Here is an 18,511-nt window from a genome sequence, read left to right as displayed (position 1 = left end):
TCAGTTTCTGTGGAAACAAAGCCATAACCTTTTATCCAACATAATACACTTTCTGATTTCCATGTTAAGGTTAAGATATCCCTAAATTGCTGAGGCTGAATTAATCTAGGAATGCCTTTTACAATCCAATGTCTCTAAGCACCTGCTTTCCACTCAGTAGCATTCAAAAATTTAAAGTCAACACAGCACCATACAGAATCCAGACCACCTGTGTATTTCCCATATTTGCATGGAGTTTTTTCTTTATATTGCTTTACTCTCTTCAAAGACTTTGTAATTTATGAACTATTTACTTTTTATGACTGTCCATATCCATTTTTTTCATTTCTTAAGCCTAATCACATTTTTAAATGTGTATCATGTTTAAAGTTTTTTCCCTGTCTGGATATATCTTTACTGTATTATTTGTAACCTTTTCTGACTGCATGAGCCAAATGTTAAACTGCTCAGGTACTACCATATGACTCTCGTCGCTGGTCCTGTCCTCTCCTCAGCTCTGTAGAAGTCAGTCTTCAGCCCACAGACTCAGTCAGGAACTGTACTTAATTAAATCCAATTTAAGTGTTTAACTGGGTGCTGGAGTCACCTGGCCCAGTTCTTGGACATTGGTGCTCACACTGTGGCAGGCATTTTTACTTAGCAAGCTGTTTCCAATTAGTATGCTGGCTACTCAAATGCACATTTTATGGCAGAACCTCTTAAAAGAGCAGTGTCTGCGCCCTCAGCTGTCTCATGCAATATGTGAAAATTCAGTCCCCATATTGGGAGCCAAACATAATTAACTTTCTTTTGGTGCATCAGCCAGATAAAAAAATCATGACAAAGAGACTTAATATTAGTTATGAATGCTCAGCCTTATCATATGCCTGTCCCTCTTATAACTTCATTTATCCTGTTTCTTTTCATCTACATTTTTGCCTCATGGCTTTTCACCTTTCTTTCATTCTGTATATCCTACTTCTATAATTTCTTCATGTCTTCCTGGCTAGTGGCGGCCTGGCTGGCCGTCCCTGGGCATCTGTCTTTTTTTCTCCCTCATTCTCTTCTCTCTCATTCTTTCTCAATATTAAATTTCTCCTCATGCTTATTCTGTCTGCCCACCAGGCCTGTCTATCCCTCTACTGCCTTGCTATTGATTTTTCAGATTGTTACTAGAACAATCAGGTACCTTCCCCAGAGGAGGTTAAAAAGGAGCACATCTTTACATATTCAAGCAAATGCAACATATGTTTACATAGATAAAGTAGTATTCCACAACATAAACAAATGTAACACATTTTTACATAGAGAAAGTAATATTCTATAACAGTAATTTTTGAAGGTACAAGGTAATTAACTAATAACATAGAATCATATCATTTTACCCTGTGTCTTTTCTCTCTCCAAACCTTCCTATGATCCCTCTAATTATCTTTCTGATTTTGGAATCCTTCTTTATTACTATATATGTGTGTGTGTGTGTGTGTGTGCACGCTCATGCGTGCGCATGTGTGTGCACGTGTGCCATTTAGTATTGTTATATCTATACAGCACTGGATTGGATACTGGATAGCCAATGGGATTGTCACTTTCTGTCATATCCTCTGTTCTATTGTCCTGTTCTATTGTCTTGCTTTTATGATGGTGCTATATGTTCTTTCATGGTGATGAGTTTCTACATTAAGGCAGAAAAGATAAATTTCAGGAAAAATATATCATTAAAGACTATGTACAAAATTTAATGGAATTCTGAGGAAAGACAGACAAGGTGGGTTTTGTGTGTGTGTTTGTGTGTGTGAGTGTGTGTGTGTGTGTGTGTGTGTGTGTGTCTTTGGACAGTGAAGCTATCTTTAAAACACAGGCTAAGTCTCTTATGCTGTCCTCAAACTCAGAATTATCCTACATGAATCAAAATCAATGTTGGCCTTTAGAAAATCCTCAGACGAAGCAATGTAACAAAGATAGCATAAATGTTATTTAATATTTTTCTCCCAGGCATTCCTGCATGCTGAGACCTAAGGGTATTGCCAATAATTTGTGTACTCTGACAGATGATATTAGACATGTAATTCTAGGTAAATATTTGGTTGTGTGTCTAATTCAAAATTGCTCAACCAGAACTTGGAATCTAATGCTATCTTCCCTGTTATGCCTAGGAGGAGCTACAATAATTTTTATTATTTCAGGGGGAACTTGAAAGGACTTAAGTGTTTATAAAGAGTCTGAACTGTATAGAAATGACTCAGATGATTCAGACATTCATATATTTGTATTCCAAGTTAGTGTTTTACTGAGTCCCCTCAATATGTTATTAGACACTTGTCCAACATCTAATATAACCTCAAATACATATTTATCTTTTAATTAATTCTTTGTGATGTTCATATAATGCACCCTGATACCACTCATCTCTTAACACCTGCATATCTATCCCTGTCCTTACAAGATACCCCAAAATAAAACAAAATGGAAACAATAAACAATATAAAATAATATTAAACATGACAGCAGCAACAACATCAAAAACAAAAACCTTCTCATCATGTAAGCTTCAATGTGTCATGGTGTGTTACCTAAACATCTTTACTTACAAATGTTTGTTCCAATGAGTTATTGGTCTGGTTCAAGGCCTCTGGCTTTTGTTGTACTAACAATAACCAATCATCACCAGTCTATCTCTCAGATATCCTAGTCCAACTCTGTGTCATGGAGTCCCTGAAGTTTTGTTTCTGCAGAGCTGGCCCCTTTACATGCTCTACCAGTTCTTAGGTGGTGTAGATGTTGGGATGGACCAATTCAAAGAACTGGATCTGGGCCTGGTTAGTAGCTGAGTTGATCAAGCTTCCAACTTTCCTAAGCCCTCATCACCAAGGCCAACTATCCTGTTTTGCCTAGGTGAGGGGTGAGGTCAGCTCTATTGCCTGTGGTAGCTGGAAAGGGCAGGAATTACTCAAATACATATTGAAAACACAGTCTAACACAGAGTATACATTCATTGACTATGTGTTGTAGAATATTAGTTTATGATGTTGCTGTATTTGTTTATGCTGTGTAATATTTGTTTAATGATGTATTGTATTCTTTTATGTTGCATTTGTTTAACTCTGTAAAGCCGTGTTATTTTGCCTGGCTAAAATGTCTGGTTGGCGTAATAAACAGCTGAACAGCCAATTTCTTGGCAGGAAAGAGAAATAGGAAGGGCTGGCAGGAAGAGAAAATAAGTAGGGAGAGAAATCTAGGCTTGAGAAAAGGTATAGGAGTGAGAAAAAGGGGAGATGGGGATATCAGGGTCCACCCACCCAGCCATAGATTCATAAGGAAAGAAAAATATAAAGAATAAGGAAATGTAAAAGTCCCAGAGGCAAATTGTAGTTAAAGAGAAATGGGATAATTTTAGTTAAAAAACTGACTAGAAATAAGCCAAGCTAAGCTGGGCATTCAGAAATTAGAATAAATCTATATGTGTCAGAGCTGGGTGTCAGGCCCTCAATGAGTGAAAATCCCAACTACAATTATGCTCTTATTTTGCTCAATGATATTAATACACTCTTTGTGGGGATAATATATACATATGTTACAGTTTATTATAAACCATTAAAAAAGAAGCAATCTCATTTTATAGTTTAGTCTGACTATTAATTTTCATGTTGTTTCACAGCTAACTTATGAGATTAAAGTCTGCCTCATCCCAGTTTTATATTAGAACTCCTCCTGGCTTTCTGGAGAGTAGACATGTTTCAGACACCTGCACCCAACAGTTGACACTCAACTGTGACAGCAAGTTTAGTTGCCTACAAGGTTTCACAAATGCAGCCAGCCTCTGGATATATTGGGGTGATTTTGGTAGAGGTTCCAGGAAGGTTGCTTTGTATTGCAACTTGCTTTTCCTCTTTCTCATCATGAACAGGACTGATATGGGGTTTCCTTTTCCAATCTCTTTCACCCACGAAGCTGCATTATGACTTCGAAATTCCACCTAAAAAATGAGAGGCTCATTAGCAATACTCCAATTGTGATTGTTTTAATAGAAGGAAGGAGAGATAAAACCATAATATTTCAATTCTGTGATTTATTGTCAGAAATTCAATACCAGAAACAAGTTTTTGTTAGTTCTGCTCTTTAAGCCAGAGGTATCTCCCATTGCATGTTCAGGTTGCCTCATTTGGTAGACCTCACCCCTAGATACGTATAGGAAGCCAGGGTGGTAGGTACTAAAGACCCCAAATTCCTTAAGCAATTTTTCTTGATTATTTGATTCATGGAAAAACCACTTTAGAGGTAAATATAATGTTGAGCAAGACATATTTAATCTATATACTGAAAATATATGTTAATGTATCATATTAAATACATAATAATATTAAAGTCTTGTTATTTTCAATACTACTGATATGGAAAGTGAAAAAAATGAAGTTAAGTTGACCATTGTTGCATTGTCTGTAAACTAATATTGTTTGAACTTCAGATTTGACAGTATGTCAGTAGCATTGGAACAATAATGTCCAGTTCTGGATTAAAAACTTCTAGAATATATGAAGATTTCCTTGGAATTTGGAGCAGCATTAGCAAAACTGTTCCATTATATGTTTAGAAGAGGGGAGAAGGCAAAGGAGTGAAAATGGATGTTGAAGGATTGTAGAAGTGGTGATTGATTATGCAACACAAACTTGAGGAAATACTTGGACATTTAGACTCAGAGTAATTCACCAATGCAGCAAGAACTCACCACTTCATGTACCTCATGTGCTTTGTTTTGAAGACTAAACCTTACAACTGATGATAGCTGATACTTCTTAAGTCAGGTGTGTGTGTGTGTGTGTGTGTGTGTGTGTGTGTGTGTGTGTGTGTGTAGGAGATATTAATATTTTTCACATTTTTCTGATATTAGGGCTGGAGACATCTTTTGCATATGCATCATGAAAAAGCACTGCTTTTAAAGTAAAACACTCAGCAGAAGATCTGGATAGAATACGCATTTCTCCTAAGGTAAAGTCATAGCCTGTGTTGCACTCAACTGCACTGCTGAAGTGCTTCGTGAACATACATTGCATATCTAACATGAGTGATTTCATTTATGAATTATTATAAGGACATGGGTGCTTTCATAAATGCTGGGGCAAACAAAAAATCTGAAACACAAATAAATTTTTTAACTTTTTCCATTTGATGATCATGCACTGAAAGGGATGTATATGCCTGTTAGCTTTAGCGAGCTGTGGAACCACTGATTTATTCTCTCAATAGGTTTGTGGCAAACACCATATAGCTGAGCCTAAGGAGAAAGGGTAGTAGGAAGAAACAGAGATACATTTTCTGAATTCAAGAGTGAAATTCTACCCTCAAACTGAGCCAATGTCTTTTCTTAATGTGACCCTGTGGGAATACGAGAGAAAAGGTAAAATGCCTCTGTAGTTAGAGTTCCAGCCCATATTTTTCCTACTGCTTTGCATCTCATCTGAGTTTTATTTTGTATAGAGTTCATGACAGTGACTCAGGGTTCTGCAGTCAGATCTCCGACAGACAGGAAACAGAGTAAGCTAAGGAAAGTCCAGCCCTGCTCCTCTGTCTCCTAATAGTGTGGATCTAAGGAGAGGAGAACCAGTATAACTGTGTTAATCTATGAAAAGTCTCTGAACATTGTCGAATTTTATTACCAGGAGTCTAATCAAAGGGAAAAGATCATAGGCCTGCCAGAAAGATTATTGAGTGCTATGGGCTAGATTGCACATGTGACTTTTCCTTTACTTTCACTTCCTAGCTTTCCCTGGAGAAACTCCAGCAAGATCTTCTAACTTCCTGAGGTTTTCTCTGGGTGAAACACCAATCCTGACATGCAGATTCAGTCAGAGTGTTTCCAGCTATTTACGCTGGGTTCCCAGGCTCCTAGTTTACTGTGCATCCAACAAGGTTAGTGATATTCCAGTCTAGTTCTGTAACAGTGAATCTGGGACAGACTTTACTCTTTTTTTTTTTTTGGTTTTTACGAGACAGGGTTTCTCTGTAATGTTTCAGGGGCTATCGTTCCAGCCGGGCCTCGAGCTCACAGAGATCCGCCTGCCTCTGCCTCCTGAGTGCTGGGATTAAAGGTCTGCGCCACCACTGCCTGGCCCAGACTTTACTCTTATCATTCACAATTTGGAACTTGAGGATGTTGCCACTTACTATTTTTAGCCAACGAGTGGTTGCTCAGCCACAGTGATTTCGTATCTGACAAAAACCTCAGAGTTCACAGTGTATTTGGGTCTATGAGATGTTTCCCTTATGGGTAGCTGAAGTGAGATTATATTAGTACTTTAGATTTGTACTATGTTTTCCGGGCTAATCTCAGCCTGCTTCAAGAGCAACTCTGGTACAACTTGCCTCAGCGATGTATAAGGTCTACTATCTCTCAATATTTCTATGCTCTGTTCTGTGCTGGGAGGTAATACTATCACTGTTAGCAACAACACAAGACATGAAAAGAAGGGACTCAAAATATGACTAACATCCAATAGACTATGTTTAGAGACAATTCAATTACTCGACCAAAAATTATAGTTAATAAGAATGATGGAAATTGATTTGTTTGAAATTTGAAAATCAGTTTTGTTTATGTAGAACTGAAAAAATATTAAGATTAAAATTGTAAATCACTTGTCTATTTTGCTTTCTATTGCTGTGATCTAGAATATTGTTAAAACAAATAAAAAGCAACTATGGAAATGTTTCATATGAGTTGTTTATTCTCATCACAGCCTACCACAGAGGGAAGTCAGGGCATGCAGCTGGAGGCAGGAGCTAAATCAGAAGCCATTAAATAACTCTGGATATATCATCTCAATTTCTTCATCCTGCTTTCTTACATAAACAGGGTGTTACTGTTCATGGTGGACTTGGCCTTACCTTATCAATTTTTAATCAAGAAAAGGGCCCACAGACTTGTCTATTAGCCCATTTTTGGAAGCATCTTCTCAACTGAGCTTCCCTTTTCTAAGACGTGTCAGGTGTTTGTGTCAACTTGACAAATACCAATCAACAAATCCCATGCACTTACATAAATTTTCAAATGTTTAGAATTTTCATTGAGTATGACATCAGATTTGCAAACTGCTATCTGTGAAGTGTTGTTTTCTATGTACCAATAAATACTTAAGAGTCAGATGTTGTGGTTGAAACCTGCTAGATCAGAGAAACCAAGAAGCAACCAACTGACATTCCTATTTGGCCAAAGACCCAGCAAGAGAGTACATCTCCTCCCTTCACAAATGAAATTTGAACCTTCTTGGTAAACTGCCATAAGGTAGAAGGGGGGAGGAAGGAGAATGGGGGATGGGAACAAGAGTGATATAGATTGCTGAGTAGAGGGAAGCCTTCTATTGGCTTATACTGAGGGGATAGATAGGGAGAAGTATCAATATACTGAAATATATTAAGATAATTAGTCATGTGTGTATATTCAAGTTGGGTTTGAAAAAAATTTTAGCTCTCTATATGTAAAGGGAGAACATTTTCTGACTTGGTGTAACTTTGGTGGAAATAACTGACTGAAGCATTGATAAGTAGAAGAGGCAATATTCCAAAGTTGTTGTTACCAGTTTATTGGTAATAGATTCTTTGCATGTAAAACCTTAAAAAATAATCCTAAGAAAAATATCTTTAACTTTTATTCCCAGATTGGTGAAGAATCAGAGGAAAGATAAAAACACCCTGCCTCCAATTATATAAACAATTACTAATGAAATGAAATCGCAAATTTTCCTCCAATTTTCTTGTATTGTTCCATAATAGACAGTGCTTCTCATTTATAAAAAAGAGAGAAAAATGCATGTATTCATTCAAGAAGAGGTCCACATATGTGATACTAAAAGGATATTATGTAATGTGATTTTGGCATGTAGAGTGGTGTAAGCATGAGTTTTCTTGTTCAGCAGGTCCCATGGCCCTTGAGACCCAAATGAACACATGGACAATATATTAGTTGTAGCACTGTTGGCTGGTGGCTTGGGCTTTTTATTAGCTAACTCTTTCTTAATTATTAACCGTTTACTACTAATCTATGTATTTCTATGTGGTATTGGCTTATTGTAGAACACCTCATTCATCCTGTCTTCCCAGGCTCACATGGTGACTCCTCCCTGCCTATACGTCCCAGAATCATCCTCCTCTGGTAGCCCTGCCTATCCTTCCTGCCTGACCACTAATCATATAGTGCTTTATTCATCAACCAATAAGATGACTCATTCTCCACTATTTCTGGCTGCATCTCTATGAGACAAGTTCACCATCACTTTTCAGTCCAATCAGAGCATTGGCATAGGGTTAGTTTGGTATCAGCAGAAAGAGGGATACTCTTATGCCGATAATATGTTCAACATTTATCTTGAAAGATAATATCCTATCTAGGTTTAGTAGCAGTGGGCCTGTGATGGATCTTGCTCTCAGCAGCAGCAGCCTGAAGCCTGAAGATCCTGGAACTTATTACTGTGAAGAGCATAATAACTTCCACACCCCAAAGTGGCACATATCATAACATAAGCCTCACCTGGAATCAGAAGTATAAAGCAGTGCTGCCACATCTGTTTTTGTTTGTACTAACACCTGCTAAAAGTATCTTTTAGAAGTATTTAGTGTCCCTGACAGGCATCTTTTGATACAGAGACAGAACCTCTGTTGTACTCTTATTTTTCTCCTCTTGCAGAGGTATGTTAGTATCTCTGAAAATTTCATTAAGGAGTTTTATATTAATGCCCAGCACCGTAACCTTCTTAGTGACCATCTGGAAACAAAAAGAGAAACATACTCCTATCCTAAGTAATTACAGTCTCACTAAAATGTTTTACCTTCTCTCTTTTCCTCCTCAATTCCAGTCTAATAAAGAAAACAGAAATATTGTCTCATTTTATTTCCTAAACATTTTGTTGAAATATATAGTAAACTTCATTTGTGGGACAATTGTGGAGTAAGCTGAATCTGCATCAACTATATTATGTCAAAAGAAATTAGAGCAAAAGTTAAACTTGGCTTCAATAATTTTTTGAACAACCAGGCATCAGTTTTACAGCATCAGTTGGGATTCATATAGCAAAATGGGAAGCACTCTAGATATTCTAAATGGGAAAGTTCAAATAAATAGTCTAAACAATGCCATTCCACAACTTTATGTTTACATCAAGGAATTGATAATAGAAATGATGGGTCTTTGCTCTCTCTCCAGAGACCTCCTTGCTTAAGGTGTAAGCTAGTGAATCTGTGATGATTGGGTCTGACCAAATAGTCCAAGCCTCAAGTGCTCACACTCTCAGCTGCCTGTTTCATTTTATAGATGATTTCCCATTCCTTGCCTTTCAGTGTATGCCTCTTCTTACTGGTCTTGTTTCTGTTGAATTCCCATCTTCAATTTACATGAATCAAAGTAGTAAAGGAAGTTCATTGGAGATGGAGATGATAAAATTAAAAGGGATTCTGAGTGATGCACTTCTAGCAGTACTAATAATGACAGGAAGTTTAGAACCGATAGTTTTATTCTCATTCCCAGGATCCTCATAAAGTCAAATAGAAAGAAGGATTGAGGAATTACATTTTGTATGTACAAATATATTAAACAAGATAACATGTTATATAACCCTCCTTTTACTTTTATTTTTCACTGTAATTCAAAGGTCACATATCTATTGTGCTTTTCTAAGCAGCCTTGTGTCTTCTATTCTTAGACAATAATTGTGCAGAGAGCCACAAATCCTTTATGATTGGAAGGCTGGTCATTTTCCTTCAGGAAGGCATTTCTTTAAATAAATTTGACTCTGTCACATTTTGGGGGAGTTGGTTTTTTGTTTGTTTATTTTTATTTTTAAGCATTTTTATTTGAATTAGAAACAGTCATTTTATATATCCCTGTCACATTTGTAAAACTCTGGCAGGTTTTTCTTCACATATTTCACTGTGTAAATGTAATCTTTGATGTAGTGCATATTGAAATCTTCATTTTCTAAAATTATGTAATTATTGAATTTTCAAAATAAAAAGATTGTTTCTCTTTATTATTGTACTGAAGAAGTTTTTGGATATTTAAGATAGTAATTCTTTAAAAGAAAGCATTGCAGTCTCCTGACAGTGTTTTTCACAGGTCAAAATTTGTGAAGTCATTCAAGTCTGTCTTACATACTTTCATTCATTGCTCATTATTTTGGTGCATTATTAAGTCATCCCCAAGCCCCAGGGTATCTAGAATTTCCCTACACAATACGATAAGTGTGCCCTAGTTTCAAGTTCACATTCAGCTCTGTAATTAGTTATATGCAGGGAAAATTACTTGTGCCCACATGTAATGTCTTTTAAATGGATGTGCACACATTCTTCTATTTGTTTAAAGCAATATGATTCGCACACACTCTTTTAGTATAGCTAATTGAAGCAGTATTTGTGGCTGTTATATCCTGTAATTCAGAAAGAAAATGATTATGAAAATAAGTCAATTGTGATGTATAACTAACGCTTTCTTACAGGCAGTTGTATCCGTTTTACAAATCAAAAAGGCATTAGCAAAAAATGATGTCAATGTTAAGCAGTCAATGACCAAGAGACAAAATTAAAAAGAAGAGTAAAAACTACAGGGAGAGGTGTGAACAAAATGTAAACAGTGCATTTCTATTTGTTTTCTTTTTTAAACATTTTTTCTTTCTCTTTTTATTAATTTATTTTTTACATTCCAACTACAGTTTTCTGTCTCTTCACATCCCCCTGCCTTCTCCTCCCCCATCCCACCATCTTCCACTTCCCCAGAGGGGATAAGGCCTCCTTTGGAGAGTTAACAAACTCTGAAATACCAAGTTGAGGCAGGACCATGCCCCTCCTTTAGCATCAGGGTTGAGCAAGTATCCCACTATAGGGTATGGACTCCAAAAAAGCCAGTTCATGTACCAAGGATAAGTTCAGGTCTCGCTAGCACCCCTTCTAAAGAGATCAAGCCACATATTTATCACATATATTCAGAGGGCTTAGTTCAGTCCCATGCAGGTTTCCCAGAAGTCAGTCCAAATTGCATGAGTTTCTACTAGCTCAGGTCAGCTGTCTCTGAGATTCCTCATCAGGCTCTGGACCCTCTTTGATCATATAATCCCTCCTCTCTCTCTTCACTGAACTCCAGTAACTCAGCCCAGTGCTTGAATTTAGATCATTGTATCTGTTACCATCAGTTATTTGATATGGGTTCTAATCCAGTGTCAGAAAGACAAAGACAAACATGGTATGAAGTCTCTCATAAGTGGATATTATATGTAAAGCACAGGAGAACCAGGCTACAATCCACAACCCCAGAGAAGCTAGGTAAAAAGAAAGACCCTAAGAGGGACATGCATGAAGGGCCCCAAGATGGGAAATAGTTAAGATCTCCTAGATAAACTAGGAAGTAGAAGGGAGGGAATGGGGGATGGTAACAAGAGGGATCTAGATTGCCTAGTTGGAGGAGGGAAAGAGAGGGGGAGAAATTAAAGAAATACAGTGATAGAGGCAGCCATTATAGGGTTAGTGAGAAGCTTGATGCTAGGGAACTTCCCAGGAATCCACAAGTCTGACCCCCAGGTAAGCCTTCCATTCAAAGGGGAGAAGGTACCTGAACTGAACTTCCACTATAACCAGTTTGGTGACTACCCTGATTATCATTATGCATCTACATTTATACCTTGCGATATAGTCTGCTGCTTGTATCAGGAGATAAAATAAATTACAAAGAATCCAATGTTTGAGTATCTCTTGTGTCTATTATGAAATGTACATCACAATGACTGTGAGAATGATATACATTACAAACCCTGACGCTGCTGTGCTAAATGATCTACAGTTAATGAAGTCAAATAGGCTTCACTTTAATACCTGACATGGAGATGAACAGATACACAAATAGGTATTTGTTGAAGATAAGCGGAGTTATATGTTTATATATCTGGAATAAATGTATTCATAATATGTTTATTAATTACTTCTCAAGATAGAAAATTAAAAATGTCCACATGCAAGAATAAATGTTGCCATCTCTAAGGGATCCAGAAATGGAGACATTTTATTTGTTTATTAACAGAACATAAGTGAACCTGTAAAGAAGCAGGTATATTGTGAAAATGAAGTTGTCACTGGAACACATGAGCTGTATGATTTCATTTAAATGAAATTTGAGAACCTAAAAAAATACATAATTCTCAGTGAGTGCAAGATCAGGGTTTCTGTGATATGTAAGCTTAAGAAAAATTTAATACAAAGAACAAGTGAATGTTATGTAAATTATGTGTAAGTTTATTATGGCAATATTTTTGGTACATGTTTGTAAAACATATTCAACATATAACCTTGTTAATGTATTATACAATTGGTTTGAACCACATTGCCCATCTTCCTGCATCCCGTTTACTACATTCACTCTTGGTACAGAATAACTTTTTGGATTATTTTTCAAATTCAAGAAAATCACAAAACTGTCCCCTCTATGAACATTGCTCTACAGACCAGAATATTTGCATATTGTTCCCTAGGGAGGTCCTTGCCTTGCTGTCCTGATATAAAAGCTAAACTGTCCTCTTGCCTTCGCTGAAAACTCTCCTTAGTTCATTCATCAAAATGATGTGCCCTCTCCAGTCCCTGTTTCTGTTAATGCTCTGGTTTGTCGGTAAGGAGAGAATGAGATGCAGGAGGAAAAATGGGGATAGAGGGTGGGCTCTATCCCCACATGTGTAGTTGAAGCAGGTTCCATTCTCTAGGATGGGCATGTGATGTACGTATGTGATGATGAGGAATTCCAGATGAGACAAGACCTGTGCTAGTATGAAGACTCTGATGTAGATGGTAGGGTGCTGTAGATTATGCTCTTTAGGATGTTCAACTTACTTGTCTTGCAAAGCAGTATTAGATACATTTTTTGAAGTCATAAAACATTCAAGGATCCCATGTACAATGAGTAAGAAAGGTATTCACTGACTGCTTGCGAAGTTTTTACATGACTTTGTACTATTCTATTACAATTTCAGGAACCAGTGGTGATGTTGTGCTGACCCAGACTCCACTCTCTTTGCCAGTTATGATTGGAAAATCAGTCTCCATCTCTTGCAGATCAAGTCAGAGCCTCTTAGATAGTGATGGAAAAACTTATTTGTTTTGGTTGCTGCAGAGGCCTGGTCAGTCTCCTCAGGGCCTGATATATCAAGTGTTCAAACTGAAAGAAGGGGTGTCTGACAGGTTCAGTGTCAGTGGATCAGGGACAGATTTCACACTCAAAATCAGCAGAGTGGAGGCTGAGGATTTGGGAGTTTATTATTGTGTGCAAGCTACCCATGATCCTCCCACTGTGATATGGAGCCTAAAAAAACTCCTTGCTTCAGGCAGTCCAGTTGCCAGTGTGCTGCTTGACTGGAGAGGAACATAGAACTCTGCATCAGTGTGAGAAGGAAGTGGTGTGGAACTTGGCTAATTGCACAAGAGATTTGACTAGACCTCAATTGCCAGCAATTTCTCATCCTAGGTACAACAACAATGGTTTTGCTTTTGTATCAGGAGAATTTCTTCTAAATAACCTAGCTTATTGTTGAAGATTTGACCATTTAACATTTTTATTAATTTCATTATCATTATTTTGTTCCTTTTAATAATGTATGTGTGTCTGTTAAACTCTCACTTAACTTTTTTAAATGCCTAGATGTCTATGCATATTTTCTTTAATATTTATAAATAGCCTTAAGGATTTCTTTCATATAGCTTTCAAAAGAATTACATTATCTAGGAATCATGCAAACATAATGTTGCTAAGTTTATTTTGTAATTTAATTTTTCTTCCTTTTAAACATTTCTGAATCTGGCAGAATGTGGTTGGTTCTATAGAATATTTATTGATGGTTTTCAGAGTGAAAGACTTTCTTCAGGAAATATGCCTGTCTACTATAAGTTGCACTTGGATGAGAATGTTTATAGTGTTTGAATTAATGTAATTATTTTCTAAGTATTTTTAGTGCCAGCTCTTCATACTCTTTTCTTCCTGTTGAACTGCCATGTCCAAATCATTATAAAAGTTTTATCTTCATCTTATTGTATTTTATTTTGTCATGTTTGTTGTTACCTCCATTTATTCATTTTAATTAATTTATTCTTCACATTCCAATTTCAATTCTCCTTCCCTTCTCTCCTCCTGCACCTGATACTTCCCTCCCCCACCTCCAATCTGCTCATCAGAGAGGATAAAGCCTACCCTAAGAAGTCTCATAAATCTATCCCATCATCTTGTTGAGGCAGGATCAACCCCTCCATAACCCTTTGTCTAGGCTTAGTGAGGTATCTCATCATATACACTGGGATACATTAAGTATTAAGTCAGTTTGTGTATCCATGTTAGGTCTTAGACCCACTGCCAATGGCCTCATATTTTGTTCCAGTTGCACCATTATCACCTATATTAACGGAGACTATTTCAATATTATGCATGCTTCCCATTTGTCAGATGAGAGTCAGTGATCTCTCACTAGCTCAGGCCAGCTGATTTTGTGGGGTTTTTTCATCATGGTCTTGACTCCTTTGCTCATATTATCACTCCTCCCTAGCTTCACCAGGAGCTTGATCCTATGGTTAGTTATGGGTTTTTGCGTTTGCTTCCATCTGTTTCTGGAAGAGAATCCTAGTATCTCTGGGTTTGTGGATTATAGGCTGGGTATCTCTTGCTTTATGTCTGCAATCGACTTATGAGTGAGTACAAACTATATTTGTCTTTCTGGTTCTGGATTCTCTCGCTCAGGAAGTTTTTTTCTAGTACTGTCCATTTGCTTGTGAATATTAGGATGTCTTCATTTCTTACCACTGAGTAGTACTCCATTATATAAATATATGATATTTTCTTTATATGTTCTTCAGTTGAGGTGCATCTAGGTTGTTTCCAAGATCTGGCTATTGTAAATAATGTTGCTATGAACGTAGTTGAATAAATTTCTCTGTGTTGTGAATGAGCCCAACATTGGTATTGCAGAGTCTTGAGGTACGTTTATCCCAAATTTTATGAGAAATTTCTATACTGATTTCTATACTTGTACAGTAGCTGTACAAGTTTGCATTCACACCAGCAATGGAGGAGTGCATGTTCCCATTTCTCCACATCCTCTTCAGCATGATATATCTTTGGTGTTTTTTGATCTTAGCCATTCTGATTGGTGTAAGACGTAATGTCATTTCCCCCATGACCTATTCTCTCTTCCTCTTCTCCCCCTCTCTTCTTCCCAACTCCCACTCCCCGTCACCCCTCGCCATGTTCCTCATCTTTTCAGAAGTCTTGCCTCATTCCTCTTTTCATAGATACAATGCATATCTCTTAGGTTCGTTCCTGTTTCCCAGACTCTCTGTCAGTGAAAGTGCAGACTGTGTGGGGGGTAGAATATGGGGAAGAAGGAATCATAGGTTAGAAGACAGATCAGGCACCAGTGTGACCTCTAGTGATTTAAGGGATGACACCAATTGGCAAGCTAAGCAATAGTGGAGAGACCACCTCGAATGCCCATTCCTGATAATGAACTTGATGTCTATAACCATCCTGGAGCCTTCATCCAGTGACTGATGGAAGCAGAGGCAAACCGCTACAGTAAAACACTGAACTGAACCCATGGAACCCAGTGACAGAGAGAGAGGAGCAATGAGCAAATTGGCAAAGAATGGGCTGGCAAAACCAGCAGAGACAGGTGATCTGATCAGGAGAGAGCTCTTGGCCCACAGACCGACAGCTGGGAAGCCAGCATGGGACTGATCCAGACCCCCTGAATGTGAGAGTCAATGAAGAGGCCTGGGTAACCTATGGGACCCTGAGCAGTTGATCAGTGTTTATCCCTGGAATACAAACAGATATCGTGTATCCTTGGCACAAAGAGGGATGCTCTCTCAGCCTGGACTCTTAGGGGAGTGCCTGGACCCTACCCTGAGTGAAATGACAGACTCTAGATATCCCCTTTGTGGGAGGCTGTGGGGGGGATGATGGGGAGTGCGGGAGGAGGGGAGGGAGAGGGAACTGTGATTGACATGTAAAAAAAGCTATTTAAAATTAAAATAATAAAAAATCCCAAAGTATTGTGGGAGTAAGAATGCAACCACTACAGAAAAATTAATCCTTGTCTCATAGACCACAAAAATATATAAAAACGATATAATGTCAGACTGGTTTTTATATGCATTTCCTTGATGACTAAGGATGTTGAGCATTTCGTTAAGTGTCTTTCCACCATTTGAGATTGTTCTGTTGAGAATTCTCTTTTTAGATCTGTACCCCATTTTTAATTGAATTATTTGATAGTTTCATGACTAGTTTCTTGAGTCCTTTGTGCATTTTGGAGATCACCCCTCTGTCAGAATTTGTGTTGATGAAGATATTTTCCCATTCTGTATGGAGCTGTTTTGTCTTGTTGACCATGTTCTTTGGTTTACAGTAGTTTCTGAGTTTCTGGAGGTCCCATTAATTGATGCCCTCAATGCTCAGTGTCTGTGATATTGATGTTCTATTTAGGAAGTGGTCTCCTATGCCTATGGATTCAAGTGTATTTCCTACCTTCTCTTCCTTGAAGTTCAGTGTGGATAGATTTATATTGAGGTCTTGAATTGATTTTGACTTGAACTCATGCAATGAGATAGATATGGACCTATTTGCAATCTTCTACAATTTCACAGCTAGTTATATCAGTATCATTTGCTGTATATATTTTCTTTTTTCCATTTTATATTTTCAGGTTCTTTGTCAAAAATTTGGTGTTCATAGGTTGTGGGTTGATTTCAGGAACTTCTATTTGATTCCATTGGTCCACCTGTGTGTTTATGCCAATGCCAAGCTTTTTTTCCACTAATAGAGCCTTATAGCAGAGCTTGAAGTCAGGGATTATGAGGCCCTCAGATGGTCCTTTATTTTACAGGATAGGTTTGGCTATCCTGAGTTTTTTTATATGGAGCTGAGTATTGTTCTTTCAAGGTCTGTCAAGAATTGTGCTGGTACTTTGATGGAAATTGCATTGAATCTGTAGATTATTCTTGGCAAGACTTCCATTTTTGCGATGTTGATCCTACCTATCTAAGAGCATGGGTATTTTCTTTCTTTCTTTAAAGACTCAACATTCTTGTTATAAAGGTATTTCACTTGTTTTGTTAGAGTTACCATAGATATTTTATGTTACTTGTGGCTATTGTAAATGGTGATGTTTCTCAGATTTCTTTCTCTGTCTATTTATCATCCATATATAGGAAGGTTGCTGATTCTATTTTTGTTAGTCTTGCTTCCTGCTACATTATGGAAAGTATTTATTAGTTGTAGGAGTTCTTTAGTAGAATTTTTGGGGTCACTTCTGTAAACTATCATATAATCAGCCAATAGGGAGAATTTGACTTCTTTTCCAATTGTGTCACTTTGATCTCCTTTTATTATTGTTGTAGCTAGTACTTCAAGTATTATATGGAGAGAGTGGACAGCTTTGTCTTGTAACTGATTTCAGTGGAGTTGTTTTGAATTTCTCTCCATTTTGCTTTATATTGGCTGTTGGGTTATTGTATATTGCCTTTATTATGTTTAGGTATGTTCATTGTATCCCTATTCTCTCCAAGATCTTACCATGAGGGGGTTCTGAAATTGTTGAATGATTTTTCAGCATCTAGTGAGATGAACATGTTTATTTTCTTTCAGTTTGTTTATGTGATGGATTACATTGACAGTTTTTTTTCAAATGTTGAACCATCCCTGCATCTCTAATATGAATAATATTTGCTCATGGTGGAGGATTTTTCTGATGTGTACTAGGATTCGGTTTGACAGTAATCTTTTGGGTATTTTTGTATCAATGTTCATGAGAGAAATTGGCCTGTAATTCTCTCTTAGTTTTGTCCTTGTGCAATTTATATATCGGGGTAACTGAGGACTAGAAAAGAGAGTTTGGCAATGTTCCTTCTGTTTCTATTGTATGGATAATTTGAGGAGTATTGGTGACAGTTCTTCATTGAACATTTGGTATAATTCTGCAATAAAACCATCTGGAACAGGGCTTTTTTGTTTGTTGGAAGAATGTTGATAACTGTTTCTATTCCTGGGGGGGTTTATGTGTATCTAAGTTGTTTAGCTGTTCTTGATTTAATTTTGGTTTGTGGTACTTATGTAGAAAATTTTCCATTTCCTTAAATTTTCTAAATTTGTGGAGTACAGATTTTTGATGTATGGCCTGATGATCCTCTTTATTTCTTCAATGTCTTTTGGTATGTCCCCGCTTTGCTTTCTGATTTTGTTTATTTGGACATTCTCTGTCTTTTGGTTAGTATCACAAAGTTTTGTCTATCTTGCTGAATTTCTCAAGCAAACAGTTCTTTGTCTCATTGTTTCTTTACATTATTTTGTTTTTATTCTATTGATTTCTGCTCTCAATTGGAATATTTCTTGCCATCTACTCTTTCTGGGTGAGTTTACTTGTTTTGATTCTAGTGCTTTCAGTGTTTCTGTAAATTCATTAGTGTGGGAATTTTCCTGTGTTTTATATAAGCATTTAATATGATGAACAATTCTCTTTGCACTGCTCTC

The sequence above is a fragment of the Mesocricetus auratus genome, unplaced genomic scaffold (assembly GCF_017639785.1).
Source record: "Mesocricetus auratus isolate SY011 unplaced genomic scaffold, BCM_Maur_2.0 Super-Scaffold_100676, whole genome shotgun sequence".
In the NCBI taxonomy this organism is placed as follows: Eukaryota; Metazoa; Chordata; class Mammalia; order Rodentia; family Cricetidae; genus Mesocricetus; species Mesocricetus auratus.
This window is presented reverse-complemented; position numbering follows the sequence as displayed.